The 19,186-nt window shown below is 42.8% G+C and overlaps 1 protein-coding gene across 2 annotated transcripts in view; it reads left to right on the top strand.

Moving 5' to 3' along the window:
• LOC110520931 (nuclear receptor ROR-alpha A) overlaps nt 1–19,186 on the top strand; it is a 267,888-nt gene that overhangs the window by 210,511 nt on the left and 38,191 nt on the right. The window lies entirely within an intron of this gene.

Genomic DNA, 19,186 nt, shown 5'->3' with positions numbered 1-19,186 from the left:
ACATTTTCTAAATCAAAATAAGAATTTTCGCATAATTTTGTATCTTATTCTATTGAATTGCCCATTTGTTTATGCAAATATTTTTGTTCGATTTCGTATTCTCATAGCCCATCCAACCATCCATTATTACTAATGCTAACAGCCGTTTCTTTGACAGAGATGTGGTGTGTTTTGGAGCCATGTATGCTCAGATCTCTCCCTGCACAGTGTCTTTGTTAAGGAAGCAGAGTGGCATTTCCACAGGTTATTAGTGTGTGAGTTGTGGCGCTGTCTGGAGCGTGCTTTGTGACACGTCCTGGCTGCGTGTAGACGGACTGGTTAATGAAATATTGACTGCCCATTGAGAGCATGGATTTTTGATTTAGCTCCAGAGAGGCTCCGGGGACAGGGACGTGTAGTCTGGAGTGAGAGAGGAGACTGCAAGAAGGAGACTGAGCCTGACACAGCCAGGGCAGAACCCAGCACCGATGCTCCTACCCTGTACCCTGTACCCTGCCTTCTATGGCTGTGGCTATGGCTATACTGTGCATTGATATGCCCAGGCCTCCACCCTAGCACTTGCGGATGCCTGACAGCTTGGCAAAGCAACTGGGTGCCAGTCACACTCACTGACTTGAGGTTGTATCGGATCACACTCTCCTGTCTTAGTTGTGGCTCATTTCCTGCTTTTTCTGTTTTTAAGTGCACACTCATATGGATGCTTTGAAGTGTCTTCCCATCCTACAGCATTTATTAGTGCCTACTGTACAATAGTGCTACAATACTCCCTCCTTCAGCATACCTCATAACACACTCAGCACAGGTCCACCAGGTCCTGCTGCCACGACCAAATCACTCCACTGCAACATTGAAATATGGAGGAGAAATGTATTATTTTACACAGGAATGTAGATGAACAATTGTTTTTCATCTTTGAGAGATAAAGGCAGAGATAGGTAGGGAAATACGGAGAGAGAGGGACAGATAGAGAGGGAGGGAGGAAGGGAGAGAGATTAGAGGAGTGTATTGAGAGTACCCAATGGATTGTGCACTAAGAGTAGAGAGGGGATTATCGTGCTGTTACTGTCAGTCTTCAAAGGGCCTTTGGAAAGGGACAGCTTTGTATGCAGCATCAGTGTTTATCTGTGGTCTCAGTATCCCTTGCCCTATTGTCTGGCTACACTATTTCCATGATATGCCTACACTTTCACAATGGATATAATTTCAACACAATGTAATTTTATGTTCTATACGTTATCGATCTGATATTTTATCCATGGTGTGTTTCTCTGTGCATCTTTGCTGGCACTCTCCTGCACCTGCAGTGCCCTCCCAAGCTCTTTCTGCCGGGGCCAAGAAGTTAACAGCGGTTTAGCGGATTGAAGAAGGGAAAGGTTTTCTGAGTACTTTTATTCTGTGCGTGTCTTGTTGCATTGCCTTTTTTCTCCGCAGGTCTCTCGAGGGCTGTCCACTGGCCTTTTGAAGTAGCATCAAAGAGGAAATGGGGGGGGGGGGGGGCATTATTGATTTTGCGTTTTGTCTGACTCAAATGCTGAGGAATAAAGACACATAAGGAGAGAGGTGTTGGCATCGGCGGTGCTCTGAGAGAGAGGGGGAGGGAGATGGAGAGTTGAGGGAATGATAGAGACGTATAGCTAAGGAACTCCAGACAGTTAATGCATCTCTCCCCAGAGCCTCCTGCTCTGTTCAGTCTGGCTGTTTCTCCTGGTAGCTACCTTTGTGCTCCTCTCCAATGCTGCAGTAAATAAAGCCCATTAAAGAGACAGACCTCTCTAGTCTCTCCACCTCCATGTCAGATATCTTATCTCCGACTCTATCAGGTTGGTGTCATCATCTCACAGCATCCCGCAGTTGACCTGCTTTTCTCTGAAAAGCCAAGCTGCTCAGTTCTCAGCTGTAATCAAATGTGCGCTCTAGGTACAGTTGAAATCGGAAGTTTACATACACCTTTGCCAAATACATTTAAACTCAGTTTTTCACAATTCCTGACATTTAATCCTAGTAAAGACTCCCTGTTTTAGGTCAGTTAGCATCACCACTATATTTTTAGAATGTGAAATGTCAGAATAATAGTAGAGAGAATGATTTATTTCAGCTTTTATTTCATTCATCACATTACCAGTGGGTCAGAAGTTTACATACACTCAATTAGTATTTGGTAGCATTGCCTTTAAATTGTTTAACTTGGGTCAAACATTGTGGGTAGCCTTCCACAAACTTCCCACAATAAGTTGGGTGAATTTTGACCCATTCCTCCTGACAGAGCTGGTGTAACTGAGTCAGGTTTGTAGGCCTCCTTGCTTGCACACGCTTTTTCAGTTCTGACCACATATTTTCTATAGGATTGAAGTCAGGGCTTTGTGATGACCACTCCAATACCTTGACTTTGTTGTCCCCTACCCATCCCGGATCCGGGAGAATTGTCATCAACTACACTAATTAGCATAGCGCAACGGTAAAAAAATATTACTAGAAAATATTCATATTCATCAAATCACAAATAAAATATAGTGAAGCACAGCTTAGCCTTTTGTTAATCACCCTGATTTTGAAATTATGCTTTACAGCCAAAGCAAGACAATCGTTTGTGAAAGTTTATTGATAGCCTAGCATAGCATTATGTCCAGCTAGCAGCAGGAAGCTTGGTCACGAAAATCAGTAAAGCAATCAAATTATTTGTTTACCTTTGATGAGCTTCAAATGTTTTCACTCACGAGACTCCCAGTTAGACAGCAAATGTTCCTTTTGTTCCATAAAGATTATTTTTATACCCAAAATACCTCCGTTTGTTGGTCACGTTATGTTGAGAAATCCACCGGAAATAGAGGTCACGACAATGCCCCAAAAAATTCCAAATGATATTCATAATATCGATCCTCAAGGTGTTTTTCAAATATCTATTTGATAATATATCAACCGGGACAATTGGCTTTTCAGTAGGAGCGAGAGGAAAAATAACTACCTCTTGTCTTTTACGCAATAATCACTCTGAGAGCCCTCAGCTGGCCACTTACGCAATGTAGTCGTTTACGTTCATTATTCAACATAAAGGCGTGATACTACGTCAAAATGCTGCAGACCCCTTAGGGAATACGTAGAAAAAGGAATCTGGTTGATATCCACACAACGGTTTCAAAACATGAGTCACTTCCTGATTGGATTTTTCTTAGGCTTTCGCCTGCAATATCAGTTCTGTTATACTCACAGACAATATTCTTACAGTTTTGGAAACTTTAAAGTATTTTCTATCCTAAGCTGTCAATTATATGCATATTCTAGCATCTGGTCCTGAGAAATAGGGCGTTTACTTTGGGCACGTTATTTTTCCAAAAATGAAAATAGTGCCCCCTAGCTTCAAGAGGTTTTGCCACAACTTTGGAAGTAAACTTGGGGTCATTGTTCATTTTGAAGACCCATTTGCGACCAAGCTTTAATTTCCTGATTGATGTCTTGAGATGTTGCTTCAATATATCCACATAATTTTCCCTCCTGCAGCAAAGCACCCCCACAACATGATGCTGCCACCCCCGTGCTTCACGGTTGGGATGGTGTTCTTTGGCTTGCAAGCCTCCCCCTTTTTCCTCCAAACATAACGGTGGTCATTATGGCCAAACAGTTGTATTTTTGTTTCATCAGACCAGAGGACATTTCTCCAAAAAGTACAATCTTTGTCCACATGTGCAGTTGCAAACCGTAGTCTGGATCTTTTATTGCGGTTTTGGAGCAGTGGCTTCTTTCTTGCTGAGCGGCCTTTCAGGTTATGTCAATATAGGACTCGTTTTACTGTGGATATAGATACTTTTGTACCTGTTTCCTCCACCATCTTCAGAAGGTCCTTTGCTGTTGTTCTGGGATTGATTTGCACTTTTCACACCAAACGCGTCTCCTTCCTGAGCGGTATGACGGCTGCGTGGTCCCATGGTGTTTATACTTACGTACTATTGTTTGTACAGATGAACGATGCAACTGTAGTTTGTTAACAATAAATTTGTGGAGTGGTTGAAAAACGAGTTTTAATGACTCCAACCTAAGTGTATGTAAACTTCCGACTTCAACTGTAAGTGTGAAGTGGCAGGCTGGAAGAGAAGAGGAGCATTGTTTGTGTGCTGTTTTACCCTGACATCTCCTATCTCAAGGGATGGCTGTAAATTACCTCAGAGTGATATAAGCAAGTCCCTTTCTGAATAGAGCTGACACCACCTTCTCCCTGTTCTACTCAGCACTGTTATGTTATATTATGTTACATACATGTTATAGCTAGCTACAGTAGATTAACATGGTAAGCGGGAGAGGGGTACCTCATGTCAGAGGTTAAAGATGCTGGGGTATGCATCTCGTCTCCATGGAGAACTGCTATAGCTCATAAATGGATCCAGGGAAGGAATGAGGGCTGATGAATGAGTAGTAGCTGGAATTTTGATTAAATCAGGAAACAGGCAGGGGAAAAGCCACATTTAACAAAGATCGTCTCAAGACTGTGTCACCGTGACACAATGTGAGTACAAAAGGCAGGGAACAGTGTAAGCAGATTGATTATATGTCCCTGCCTTCAGGGCTACTTGTGGGATGGCATCATTTAGACCAGGAACCTGCATGTCCTTAAGCATATAGAGAAACACAACCAACCTCAGGTGGAGTAGTACTCCACAGCACTATGAGGCGCTGTAGGTAATGGAAAAACCCCCAGAATGAAACGGTGACCTCGGGGCCCTCCCCATCCGCGAGCCTCTGTCCTGACTCTGGATAGTGTTGCCACCACACAGCAGAATGGAGCAGAAGAGGGAGGAATGCCTCATAGAGCCGCATGCAGGCCACAGAGTGAAACTTTCTCTCAAGGTTACAGGCTTTAGGAACTACTTCTCCATGCATCTTATTATGATCGTCATAAATAACAAAGGACAACAGCCTTGTTTTAACAGGCCACTTAGATTTGATTTTTATGCACATATATTTGTTAGAAATAAAATAAATGCTGCTTCAGTACTAATTACAAGATGAAAGGATTTAAATGATGTTATGCAGTGCAATGAACTTAGTTTGAAAACAAAGGACATAGCATATTCAGGAGCATAATGCTATTGAAAAAAATACTTTATGTGAGCCAATCATTTATTGACTACTTTTTTTCAATTTGTAAATAAGCGCAAATGTATTCAAACCAGTGTGATCCTTTGACCCTACAGATTGTTTTGGTTCACTTAAAATGACATCAAACAAACATTCCAGTTGATTTGCTCCACAGTGAGTGGAGCAGTGGGGTCAACACAGGAGGAATCTGACAATGTATGGGTGTGTCAGGTCTCAGTGAGCGGGAGGGAGGGTGGTGGTAGGCTGGCAGTAGAGAAGCCCTTGACCTTTCTGAGATGAGCCCTCACCCCGCCCCCTATGGCTACATAGAATATCTGATTGCTGATTATGAGTTCGCTCCCCGTCGTGCTGAGTGGTTTGCATGTCGCCATCCATCCCTTCCCAGCTGAACTGATTAATGTAAGGAGCTAAAGATTCTACATCTCAGAGAGATTGCAAAAAGGCTCTCGCAGAGCCCGGTAATCTAGAGTGCAGCTGGCAATCACCCAGTGCTGGCTCGAGAGGCTTTTTGGGTTGTTGTTTTGTTTTTGTTTTGAAGTCGTTTTGGGGGGGTGTTGATGTCTTGGTTCCCCTGGGCTATTCTTGTTTCAGGATGAGAGCGCTCCGTGTGCTGAGCGCAGGTCCTTGTCTGCCTGGCTTCCCGGCTGCTGCAGCCCAGCCCGGCCCAGCCTGCTGAACAACAGCAGCGTCAGCACAGCCCCTCGCTCAAAGTCCCAGGATGTGCTTATGATCACCCTCTTACAGGAGGAGACCAATTTTGGCAGAAAAATGTACTTCATCCCAGATATGAAAAAAGCTCTTTGCTCATTTTCAGAGCTCCCAGACACCAATACAGGGAACAGAAGCATCAGATAAATTAAAATAAATTGCTCCTCTGCTGTTCAAGAGAACTTGTGTTTTAGAATTTTATTTGAACTCTATATTAGGCACAATTTGCTGGCTGTTTAATTGATATTTGCATCAGTGAACATTTATTTTTATTTTTTTCAGAAAAGCTGGCATGACTGCTTTACTTGCTTGAAGGGATCTGTCACAAAGTTACAAATCAGCCGCTGTCTTCTTCAAGTTTTGTTTTTATAAATAGTTGGAGGGGAGTGGAGCTTTGCATGGTTCAGTCCTGTTTCCTCTGCACTGGTGGCTGTATTAATGCCTTTCATGTATGTATGTATGTATGGTTCAGCAGAGCAATATACAGTACTTTATGATTGCTGGGAAACACACACATACATTCTTGCATATACACACATGTATACCCAACCAAGCTTTATCTGCTCTTACACACACACACACGCACGCACGCACGCACGCACGCACACACACACACACACACACACACACACACACACACACACACACACACAAACACACACACACACACACACACACACACACACACACACACACACACAGGGAGAGAAAGAACCTTCATGCATTCATGTGTTCATACGTTCCTGCACACTTGAAAGCTAATTTATAGCATATCTGTGCTGCGATGACTATATCTGTGCTTCACACTAAAGTTAATAGAGGAGCAGATGAGACACCATCAGTGCTCACAGAACAAATGGCTATCGTCTGTGCTCGGCTACCTTTAGTAAATGAAATGTTTCAGCAGATCCACTGCTGTGATGAGAGAGACACATGTTCCATGTGAGAGCCCTAACCACAGACGGCTGGGGAGAGCATCCCAGACACAAACAGGGGGGGGGGGGGGGGGGGGGGGGGGGGTATTTTTGTTGCTGAGTGTGAGCGACATCGAGAGAAGGATGCGTTCACTTTGCATCTAACGCTCCTATGGTGGGGGCATGTAGTTTTATGGACTCTGTGTGTCTGAGATGAAGAAATTAATTCATTTGTGAGCTGTATTTGCATTTCTGGGATTGATTTTTTGCTTTCTTGCTTGCTTGCCTGTTGGATTTTTGTGCAATATCAAGTTACATGAAATTGCATATTTTGCAGAATATAATCCCCAAACCTTACTGGTCTCTAAATTGGTACCATTACTTACCATTAAAACAACATGCATTGTCTTAGTGGTCAACCTGTGTACTACAGTAGACGATGATCAGACTGATGATCTGCAGCAAAGTACCTTTGGGATACGATACCACCCCAAAGGGCAATGCAGGGATGAGAACTCTGTTTTGATCTTTGACACATTTCATGGGCATTGATTATATGATGCTTTAGTCTTTGATCTAACAGTGGAAAATGTTGTTTCTTGATTCTATGGTTCTGAGATTATTATAATTTATACATGAGGGATTTGTTTTTTTGCCAAGCTTGAGCAATCTTAAGTAAAAAACACTGGGCTATTGTCTCTGTTCATATTATTTATATCATTGGCATCTCCTATAGAAATTAAACAGGGAACACTATTAGAAAAAATGGTTCCAAATGGGTTCTTTGGCTGTCCCCATAGGATCACCCTTTTTTGTTATAGGTAGAAAGAACCCTTTTTGGTTCCAGGTAGAGAAAGGGTTCTACATTGAACACAATAGGGTTCTACCTGGATTCAAAAGGGTTTTGCCTGGAACTCAAAAGTTCCCCTATGGGGACAGCCAAAGAATCCTTTTAGGTTCTAGATATACGTTGACTTCAGAAAGTATTCAGTGAATTTCAAACACAGATTCAACCAGAAAGACCAGGGAGGGTTTCCAATGTCTTGCAAAGAAGGGCACATACAGTATTGGTAAAATGTTAGAAAATGCAGATGTAGAATATCCCTTTGAGCATGCTTTGAGCATGATGAAGTTATTAATTACACTTTGGATAGTGTATCTATACACCTGGTCACTACAAAGATACAGGCGTCCTTCCTAACTCAGTTTCCGGAGAAGAAGGAAACCGCTCAAGCACAATTACCTAAAACACAAGGCCAAATCGGCACAATGTTCCTGAGTGGCTGAGTTGGAATTTAAACTTAAATCTACTTGAAAATCTAAGACAATACCAGAAAATGGTTGTCTAGCAATGATCAACACCCAATTTGACAGAGCTTGAAGAATTTAGAAAATAATAATGGGTAAATGTTGCACATTTCAGATGTGGAAAGCTCTTTGAGACTTACCCAGAAAGACTCACAGCTGTAATCACTGCCAAAGGTGCTTCTACGAAGTATTAGGGGTGTGAATACTTATGTACATTTCTGTATTTAATTTTCAAAACATTTCCAAAAATGGCTAAAAACATGTTTTTGTGTAAAAAATATTTGTGTGTAAAAAATATCTATTTAATTAATTTTGAATTCAGGCTGCAGTCAAGGGGTATGAATACTTTCTGAAGGCACTGTATATGGATGGAAAGACAAAATTCAAATAATGTGTTCACTTATACTCTTGAAGAGTGTGAGAATATATGTTTGACAAATTTCTCCCTCAGATGTAGCTTTGGAAAAACATGCAATATTTTATAAAAACTTTACTACTGCTAGTACTTTTTCATACAACCTAGGGCTGCAGATGATTTATAGGCAAATATTTCTGGACAAATTCTTTGTTTCCTAAGCCATCTGATATATCATTTAAGAACTGAACAAACCCCATTGTACTCATAAAGGAAAAAATTAACTTACACAATTAGTTACAGCACTGCGGTTACAATTACCTGGTAGTATTGCTGTTCAGTGCCGCATCATACTTTTAAGATGATTACATTCAAAACATAGACCTCCTGTTAAACAAAGACTTGTCGACTTTGGAGTAAAATACAACATCTGATTATTTATTCACTGTCTTTCACCTTTTGTAGAAACTCAGAAAAAGCAGTATGATCTATTTTATTAGCCCAGTATCACTTCAAGGCAATCCAGGGAGAGTTAGGTTGTATTGTACACTGAATGTTATCCATTGCAACAGAAATGGTGTGGATGTTATATATGTATGCTCGTAAGATAGATTTCATATCACAACAGCATATCCCTTGAGTGACTACAAATAACTATACAAGCCTCAAATTTTTTTTTTTTTTTTTTTTTAAACTACAGGAAAGGCATTCTTCAGATTAATTTCAGTGTATGGCTCCCTTTGTGGAGGAAACAAATTGGGCTTTATGGAATTAGTGTGTTTGCTGCATGAATCTCAAATCTATTCCTGGAACATATGATTGTGTTTAACGTGATTTGATGTCTGCAGCGCCTCTGAGCGAAACGGAAGAGAGCTAGCTACCCGATTGGATTAGAGTCTGAAGTACAGTAATGACAGCTCAGTGTTTCTCCATTGACCCATGTTTGTTGTCTAAATACAATATGAATGTGGAGGGCTCGCTGTATACTCCTGTGCTAGGAGACTATTTGCTGAAGGTCATTTTGGGATCATAGCATGCCATTAATAATTCCAGTACGTTTCCGGGATCTCCATCTGTTCTGCTGCATCCATCCATTGCTTCCTTCCCTTTCGAAGACAAATGCAGCATCTTCAGGTTGGAATGAAATCATGCCTAGAGGCTCAGATATTGGAGGTGGTACTTTGTTGTGGAAAACATCACGAAACACGTTTAACTGTGGTCACACATACTGCTCACACATTAGCCTGTTAAATTGTGTGTTTATGCGTGGAACACACAGGAATTCTCGCTTGAACACACACACACACACTACATCCTTATGTATACCCTCCCTGAGTCTTGTGAGTGTGTTTCAGCAGCAGCGAGTTTTGCAGGGAGGAAGCAGTGGACCTGTGCTGTGTGGTAATTCCCTACTGCTCTGCATATCCTCCCAGTCAACCAGCCGTTCTACAGGGATGCAATTATCACTCTCCCTCAAGCCTAGCCGTGCGCCATGACAAGGTGTTACTAGAGAAATCATCAAAGCCTGATTTTAAATGAAGCATTTAATTATGTGACAAGTGAACGCTGTGCGTGTGTGTGTTCATGTTCAGTTGCGTGTGCGTGTGCATACAGTATGTGAGAGAAGCTGTTAGGTTTTGCGTCCCTTAAACAGGCCTCAGAGGCAGGATCCTATGGGGAGTAGATAGATGTGTTGTCAGCGGCGTGCACTGGCCGGGCACTGCGGGCGGGCAGGCGTGCGGCTGGGTGAAAGATGGCGGAGCGTGTCTGTGCACAGCTAAGGCTGTGATAGGAAACAGTGAGCGCTCCACCCCCGTCGCTCCATCCCTCCCGTCCAATGATAGATCTCCACTCTGATTCTTTTAATAGCAGGAGGCCAGCTCTCATGATGGACCTGTCATAGAACAGACCCACATAGTCTCACAATTAGCTTCTCCTCATCATAAATACTGTAGCATTAATGAAACCTTTCCATCTGTAAGGACTCTTTTTTTGTCAGGAATATCATCATCTAGCTAAATAGATAGTTTAATAAAAAATATGTATGCTGATTCTAGATGCTGTAGAATGTTTTGCTATTTGTTGAGAGGGCACCTTTGTCTGTGATCATACATGTATCAGTCATGACTAGCCCTATACCAGTCAGTCCAGTCAAATCACTATCAAAGCTAAACTGCTTACCCTAGCCAATTGTAATTTCACATCTCTGCTGAGTCATTGTCCTGTCAGGAGCTTTATTCTTTAGCATGCCTGACGATGTGTCCACAATCCCTTATCTATAGAGCTAATTATTTAAAAGAGGAGCTGTTCTGAAAAAATATGTTGCACAATGGAAAATTAAGATTTTACAAGATATATTTTCAATGGAATTGTATAGTTCATCTATCTTCTGAAACCATTGTGTTTTATTTGTTCATTTTTCGTTATAGGGAAAGTGAATGGCTTACTGACAATGTGTGGTAGTCAGGTTGGGATTCTGATTGGTGGTTATGGTAGGTCATAATAGAGACAGCTAGGCTATTACTCTGCAACGGACAGACAGACGGACGGACAGAGCGAAGCTCAGATTAACATGGTAAAAAGAGGCTGATTGAACTGCGCACATTCAAAGGAAGCTAGCTTTAGGGGTTCAAGGTTATCTGGACAAATCAGACTCCTGTTTCTATTCATTCCCTCCTAGACCAACCAGCTCGTTTTCTTGGGCTAACCGGAAAATGTGCAGTTCCTATGTCTGTGAGCAGGTCTGGCAAGGGAATGCGTGTGAATCCTAATGACATGTTTAACATTTCATATCAGCGGGAAGGGCTGCATATACAAAAGGTTCACAAGCATTTGTTAACAGCAACTTCTGGACGCTAGTACTCTAACTGAACATGTAAGTGGTAAGTTGACTACCAGACAATTCATTTGACTGAACATTGTATTAACTTCCATGAGATTATTCTTTTTTGCAGCCTAATGAACATTCAGTTTGATGATGACCACCTCTCTGTTCCACAATCCTCCTCATGTTTAGTAACAACAGTCAATGGTGATTCACTCAGATTTACATGACTGAATATTGATGTATAGGTACATTTCCCCCCACTCTCCAGTCCTCACACGCAGTGTAAAGCCATCTCTATTTGTCCAGGCAATGCGGAGTGTGTGAATGGGTAGAAAGAAATATATAAGGGACAGTAAGCTGCAGTCTAAACAAACATAGACAGGCAGAATGAGTCTGGGACTGACCACCGTATTATGTAACAGGGTCTTATCAGGACATACCTTCTGTCTGAACACAGTGAGGTCCCCCTCCTCTCCTCCACCTTCTTCCTTTCCCTCCCTTCTGCCTGGGTGCTCCCTAAACATGGGCCTTCATTAGCAGGGCTAAATATCTCAGCTCGCTGAAATCTCTATTATTTCTTGCCATAGGGCCATTCAATATTTACCTGTTCTCATTTCCCCTCCTTCTGGCCAGTAGGGAACTGTCCTTAGTTTCAGTAATGTGCACAGAATATTATTATCAGAATATTGCACATTTTCCCTTCCTCAGGTTCTGACATAGGGAATACGTAGTCAGAGTAGCAGTGACTGACAGCTGTCTGTTTTTAAGGTTCCCTCAGAGCCTAGCTACTTTGTTCCTGCATTAAAGGAGGAATTTTGATGGGAAGTGGAAAGAGAGCTTAATAAAGCTAAGGCTTTGCTTTTCCTCATTCCTGGCAGGATTTCTGGGCAGCATTATGCATTACATTGCACTTTGTTTGCTTGTGTGTAGGTGTGGAAGAACTGTAAGGTTTTGTGAATGTAACCTCACCAATGGGTCTCACTGGGAGAGTTATCCATGCTCTTGGTAGGTTGGCAACATATACAATATGCGTAGGAGAGATGCTGAGGTGTTGTATGTGAATGCTCCATCCAGTACAGTCTATGTGGGAGGGCCATCCCTTTTGTGTGAAAATGGTGGGCATTGTGGTCGGAGGTCCACCAGGTCCAACATCCTATTCTGGAGGTGTTTATTCCAACCCATCACAAGCCATTTCCTTGGCATTCTGAATCAGAGTATGGATCTGCTCCCTGGCCACCAGGAGAGAGTGGCTCTTTTGAAAAAGCCTGTTTGTTAAGAAGAGAGCCTGGTTAATGTGAGCCTGTGATGGATGTAAGCCCATTGTTGTTCTTTGGGGAGGAGTAATGATTGGAGACACTGTTCAGTAATCTGATGGCAGTAGAGCCAAAAACAAGGCCGTCAGAGAAATTGAGGCACCAAAGCAAATGGCAGAGGAAAACCCCAGAGACACATACATGCTGTCATTGGTCTAATTCAGACATAGTTTTGATGGAAAAATCCCAGTTACAGTCTCCATTTCCAAGGCCAAATCCTTTGGGCTTCTATTGAGCTGGTCTTTGTGGCTGAACTACATCAGTACAGTCCAGTACTGGATGTTCAGTACTTTCCCTCATGTATTTATTCTGCTAGTAGCCTAAACCGGATCTTATGATCAGCGACTGGTCAACATTAGTCTGGCTTTATGCTCGTTCTCTACCTGTCAGCTGGTCAACATGCTCCAGTGAAATGACTTTTGGTCATATTTCAGTATGCAGGCTACACCCTGCAGCCTATATCTGTTTATGTCTAGGAAGTGCTGCATTGGCTAGACTGGTTTGAGACAGACATACCTGGGCCTCAGTGTGTGGAGATTCAACAGATTGAACTACAAAATAGTTTTTGTCTTGCTACTTGAATTGTATTCTGACACATCCTGTGCTCAAACTGCTCAAATTGCATGTGCGACAGCTGCTAAGTCATTCGAATAATCTGTTCCTTGCTGGTGACTTTGCTTTCATGACTGCAGCTTACCTCAAATTGAAAATAAATAGATAAATGCCTTTTCTGCTTAACTCAAAGGAGCCATTTTGTTCATTTTGGGAGTAAAAGGGCAATTGGAGAAAATAAACAACCATTGTTAATAAGAGTGTTGACAGATTAATATGCATGCTACGCTACCCAGCAGTGAAGATACAAATTATTAAATCCCAACATGACCCACCTCATCATGGTAGTTATACATACTATATCATTATTATATCAAGTATTCACTACAGACTATGGCAATAATCAAGTCTCGTTCTTGGGTTGCCAATTTCTCTGTGCTGACCATTTTGTCGAGATTGCTGTGAAGGACAGGGTAAGAACACATATATTATCCACTGAATGTAACCACAAAGGTTTTTTTAGAGGGACGTCATTAAAACTCCCCCTCTCTTTCTGTATTTGTTCTCTCATACACACAGCGTAACCTGCACACACACACACACACACACACACACACACACACACACACACACACACACACACACACACACACATCAATGTGGATGTTGACAGTGGTAGATGGGGCTATGTATGCACTACATAGTTTTTTCTGTTGTCATGTATCTGGGCAAATCGCACGGTGACGAGGCATAGAATCTGTCATGGAGAAGGCATATGTATAGTAGAGATAAGAGGCAGCCATTTTATCAAGCAAGCTGTCTCTCGAAAATGCTCATACACATGTCCCCAGATGCGCCTCCAGAAAGATGGCCCTTTAATGACACGGCCCTGCACTCGCCAAGAGGACGCCCCGTTTGTTCCCGGCTCTAACCTGACAATTATGCCAATTACACAAGGCAGCCATGTTGACAAACACACCATGAGAATTGTTGCCGTCGACTTGGAGTAGTGCAGGAGTCCCCCGCCGCGATCTCCTCTGTAATTTAACTAGCACGGAGAAGGATTGCAATGGCTTTCTCGAAAACTCCCCGAGCCATGTATTCTTTTACGGCGGGGAGCCAGTCATGCCACCAGTACAGCCTCTGACTGTAATTGATATGGTGTTTTCTTCAGAAAAAGAAAGAGACTTGCCTGCTCTTCATCACTATGTGGTTTATTTAGAGTTATAAAGGGTCTAATGTTACATATTGAGCTGTGCTAAGCAAGAAGCCTGGTCTCACTGGGGCCAAGAGAGCATGTAGACAGTTGTAGCGGTGGATCGTGTTTCCCCTGAGGATTGGATGATGAAAGCTTCTCCGCTGCCATTAGTCCATACTCATGTAACCCTTAAAGAGTAATAAGCCATTGGCACCTGAGTGTGTTGACTTGCTGCCATATGAGGTGAGAAAGGAGATCCTGCCAATACGCAGGCTTATTAACAATGCAGGGGTAGAGCTGGCCAATTGGTAATGTGCTGTAATGTGTGGAAATCTTAAAAAACAGGTAGAAAATACAATGCCATTGTCTCAGTAAATACTGTACAATGAGCTTTTGGTTAGAGGAAAAAGTTTTCTAAGCAAGGCTATTCCAACTAGTTGGCTAACAGCAAACATCCAAATATGATTTAACAAGAATAATGGTCTATTGTTATGAAAGCTTCTTGGCATACTTATGCCTTGTTGATTGACATGATTGGTGCCTCATGAACACAAACACATGATTCTTATTCTCTCTCAATAAAAAGGGGCACAATCATTGGCATAAAGTATGCTTTTAATGTGAGGTCATAGGATCTGAATCCAAACAATGAAGTAATGCATTTACAGTACAGTATATGCCTTGACTTTGGCCCAACTGTACCAAGACGAGAATTGATTGTGAAATTCAGAAGTATTCTACACTACATGACCAAATAAACGTATGTGGACATTTGCTTGTCAAACATCTCATTCCAAAATCATGAGCATTAATATGGAGTTGGTCCCCCCTTTGCTGCTATAACAGCCTTCACTCCTCTGGGAAGGCTTTCCACTAGATGTTGCAACATTGCAGCGGGGACTTGCTCCATTCATCCACAAGAGCATTAGTGAGGTCCGGCAATGATGTTGGGCGATTAGGTCCGGCTCGCAGCGAGCATTCCAATTCATCCCAAAAGTGTTTGATGTGGTTGAGGTCAGGCCTCTGTGTAAGCCAGTCAAGATCTTCCACACCGATGACGACAAACCATTTCTGTATGGACCTCTCTTTGTGCACGGGGGCATTGTCATTCTGAAACAGGAAAGGGCCATCCCCAGACTGTTGCCACAAAGTTGGAAGCACAGAAACGTCTAGAATGTCATTGTATGCTTTAGTGTCAAGTTTTCCCTTCAGTGGAACTAATGCGCGTAGCCCGAACCATGAAAAACAGCCCCAGATCATTATTCCCCTCCACAAAACTTTACAGTTGGCACTATGCATTGGGGCAGGTAGCGTTCTCCTGGCATCCGCCATACCCAGATTCGTCCATCGTACTCCGAGATGATGAAGCGTGATTCATCACTCCAGAGAATGCATTTCCTCTGCTCCAGGGTCCAGTGGCGGCAAGCTTTACACCAAACCAGCTGATGCTTGGCATTGCGCATGTGAGCTTAGGCTTGTGTGCAGCTGCTCAGCCATGGAAACCCATTTCATGAAGCTCCCGATGAACAGTTCTTCTGCTGACGTTGCTTCCAGATGCAGTTTTGAACTCGGTAGTTAGTGTTGCAACTGAGGACAGATGGTTTTTATGCGCTTCAGCACTTGGCAGTCCCTTTCTGCGAGCCTGTAATGCTCCTAGACGTTTCCACTTCACAATACCAGCACTTAAAGTTGACTGGGGCAGAAATTTGATGAACTGACTTGTTGGAAAGGTGACATCCAATGACGGTGCCACGTTAAAAGTCACTAAGCTCTTCAGTAAGGCCATTCTACTGCCAATTTTTGTCTACGGAGATTGCATTGATGTGTGCTCAATTTTATACAACTGTCAGCAACCACTAATTTGAAGGGGTGTCCACATACCTTTGTATATATAGTGTGTGTAGTGTAAGGGATTAAGGTTTGCCATATGACGTTACAATGTCTTGGATTCCTGTTGTCATGGTGAACTAGCGCTCCAGGAACCCTCCGCCCTGGCCTGCTTTTGGTTCTGATGTAACATCCACAGAAAATCTTCTGTCTGCTAACCACCGTAATTCACTGTTAGAAATACAGGTTAGGACATCATTGTTACAAAGGTAAACCTGAGCCCAGGTATGGTCACCGTGGCTGAAGGGTGGAAATCCCAGGGTCGTGGCTAAGTCTAGTATTTATCTTGTTTTACTCGAATGGCCAGCTCAGGCCTAATCCCTGTCATGGTGTGTCAGGGTCTGGTTTATTTCCAGAGACCAGTCAGGCAGACCATGCAGGCAGCTGACTGGGTGACAGTCCAGGCCTTAGTGAACAGACCCAGTCCCCAGATGCCTGCTGCCTGCTGCAGTTACATAACCTGCTGCAGTTCTTTTTACTGGGCAAGCAATAGGGGTCAGGTCAGGTGGTTATTAGGACAGTGGGACGTGCTTTAACGGGAGCTCCGTGCATAGCTGCTTGATGTGCTGTGCGGAGAGAATGCTAGCTCTATAGAGAGGAGGCTAGCTCTATAGAGAGGAGGCTAGCTCTATGGAGAGGCTAGCTCTATGGAGAGTAGGCAAGCTCTATAAAGAGGAGGCTAGTTCTATGGAGAGAAAGCTGGCTCTATGGAGAAGAGGCTAGCTCTATTGAGAAGAGGCTAGCTCTATAGAGAGGAGGCTAGCTCTATGGAGAGGAGGCTAGCTCTATAGAGAGGAGGCTAGCTCTATAGAGAGGAGGCTAGCTCTATGGAGAGGCTAGCTCTATAGCTAGCTCTATGGAGAGGCTAGCTCTATAAAGATGCTAGTTCTATGGAGAGAAAGCTGTCTCTATGGAGAGGAGGCTAGCTCTATGGAGAGGAGGCTAGCTCTATGGAGAGGAGGCTAGCTCTATGGAGAGGAGGTCAGCTCTATGGAGAAGCTAGCTCTATAGAGAGGATGCTAGTTCTATGGAGAGGTTAGCTCTATAGCTAGCTCTATGGAGAGGAGGCAAGCTTTATGGAGAGGAGGCTAGCTCTATAGAGAGGATGCTATCTCTACGCAGAGAAGGCTAGTTCTATGGAGAGGCTAGCTCTATAGCTAGCTCTGTGGAGAGCAGGCTAGCTCTATGGAGAGGAGGCTAGCTATATGGAGAGTAGGCTAGCTCTATGGAGAGGAGGCTAACTCTATAGCTAGCTCTATGGAGAGGGGGCTAGCTCTATACCCCCCTGTTATGTACCCTTGTTATTGTCCTAAGGACATAATAAGCCAACGTCTTACCATGACTTAATCAATTCAACGGCATGTAAATGTAGCTGTCAGTGAGGCACTGGCTATGGGTGTAGACTTACCTGCACACCCACTCAGAGGCCTGTGATTTACATTATTTTCTGATGAGGTAGAGCTACAGGATCCATTAGCGCCCATCTATATTACATCAGTTAGACCTCTTGGCCTAGATGCCACAACTTCACAATGCAACTGGATGGATTGATTAATGACAGTTTGACTGGATGTTATATAACTTACTTTTTAAAAGAGCCAGTGTTTGAGAGCCTCTGTTGCTATTTAAAAGAGCCAGGGCCGTAAGGGACATGTTTATGTTGTCCTGTTGTCTTTGTGTAAAAATAAGCTAAATAAGATCTGTAGTTTGAATGTTCAAAGCTGTCAGGTCTTGACATTGGTCAAGCAGGTCAATGTAAGAGCAACTGTAGAGGACCTGCTATAAAAATCTGTGAACATCACAATGCAATGAATAGCAAGGACAAAAGCCTTTATAGCATATTAGAATGCTTGATCATTCAGAACAGAATATAGTCTGGAGAAGACATTGTTCTATCCAATTAATAAGCAGAGCCTATTCTCCCAAGTGATTTCTGAGAACTTTTCAAGGCAAGCCAAATTCAGCTCTTTGGAAGTCTCCATTTCCATCCAGTCAACTGTCTTTTTAATCTCCCTTTGGTTCTGATAAGGGAAAAGGAATGTCAATCAGCCAAACTAATGGAATGTGCATTTTGTAATTCGCTCAAAGAGAACGGTAAATTGAAAAGAGTTTGCAACATTTTAACATGCACACCAGCTCTGACAGTCAAGCTATATTATCCGACAGCTGGAGAAGTTAAAAATAACTGTGCTCGCAGAAAATTAGGCGTATCATTTGGCTTCTAAAGTGAGAGATGAATCTGTGTGTGAATGCATGACATGAGGGCAAAATATCAGCCTCTGTTTGTCTGTCTTTTACTCTTTTCCATAAACTCCAAAAGGAATGGTAAACAGATTAAGCAATTTAGTTCTGAGTCTTTTCTCTGAGTCTGCCCCATCAATGTTACAGTCAGGTAGCAGCAGCCCAGTTACCATACACATTTACAATACTGCACTCTCAAGCCATGGTGCATAAATCATCGTTCCGCTACATGCAAGGTTATTGCTATCGCTCAAAGCCAATCCTCAGAGTTTTTCATAATGTTACCTTTTTATCTGACTATAAGTCTGACATCACTGCACATATGTGGGGAGGAATTTGGAAGATTCAGCCACCCGCTAAGCGCTAAGTTATGTCTGGTCTGACACACACAGATTGGACAGCTATATGAATCTTGATTCCACCTGTCACGCTCAGGTTTTCCATGACATTGAAACACACTTGCCCACTTATGCATGCATTTTATGTCAGGTGTTCTATGCTGTCAGTTACCATTTAGCATGGTCATCTAAGTGTAACCTGTACCCCCGCACATTGACAGTGACATTGGGTCGCTCCTCTGTTCAGTTCGTTGCAGCTAGTGACTGGAACAAGCTGCAAAAAACACTCAAACCGGACAGTTTTATCACCATCTCTTCATTCAAAGACTCAATCATGGACACTCTTACTGACAGTTGCGGCTGTTTCATGTGATGTATTGTTGACTCTACCTTCTTACCCTTGTCTGTGCCCAATTGTATTTTATTTTTAATCCCAGCCCCCTGTCCCCGCATGAGG

The sequence above is a fragment of the Oncorhynchus mykiss genome, chromosome 1 (assembly GCF_013265735.2).
Source record: "Oncorhynchus mykiss isolate Arlee chromosome 1, USDA_OmykA_1.1, whole genome shotgun sequence".
Lineage (NCBI taxonomy): Eukaryota > Metazoa > Chordata > Actinopteri > Salmoniformes > Salmonidae > Oncorhynchus > Oncorhynchus mykiss.
This window is presented reverse-complemented; position numbering and strand designations above follow the sequence as displayed.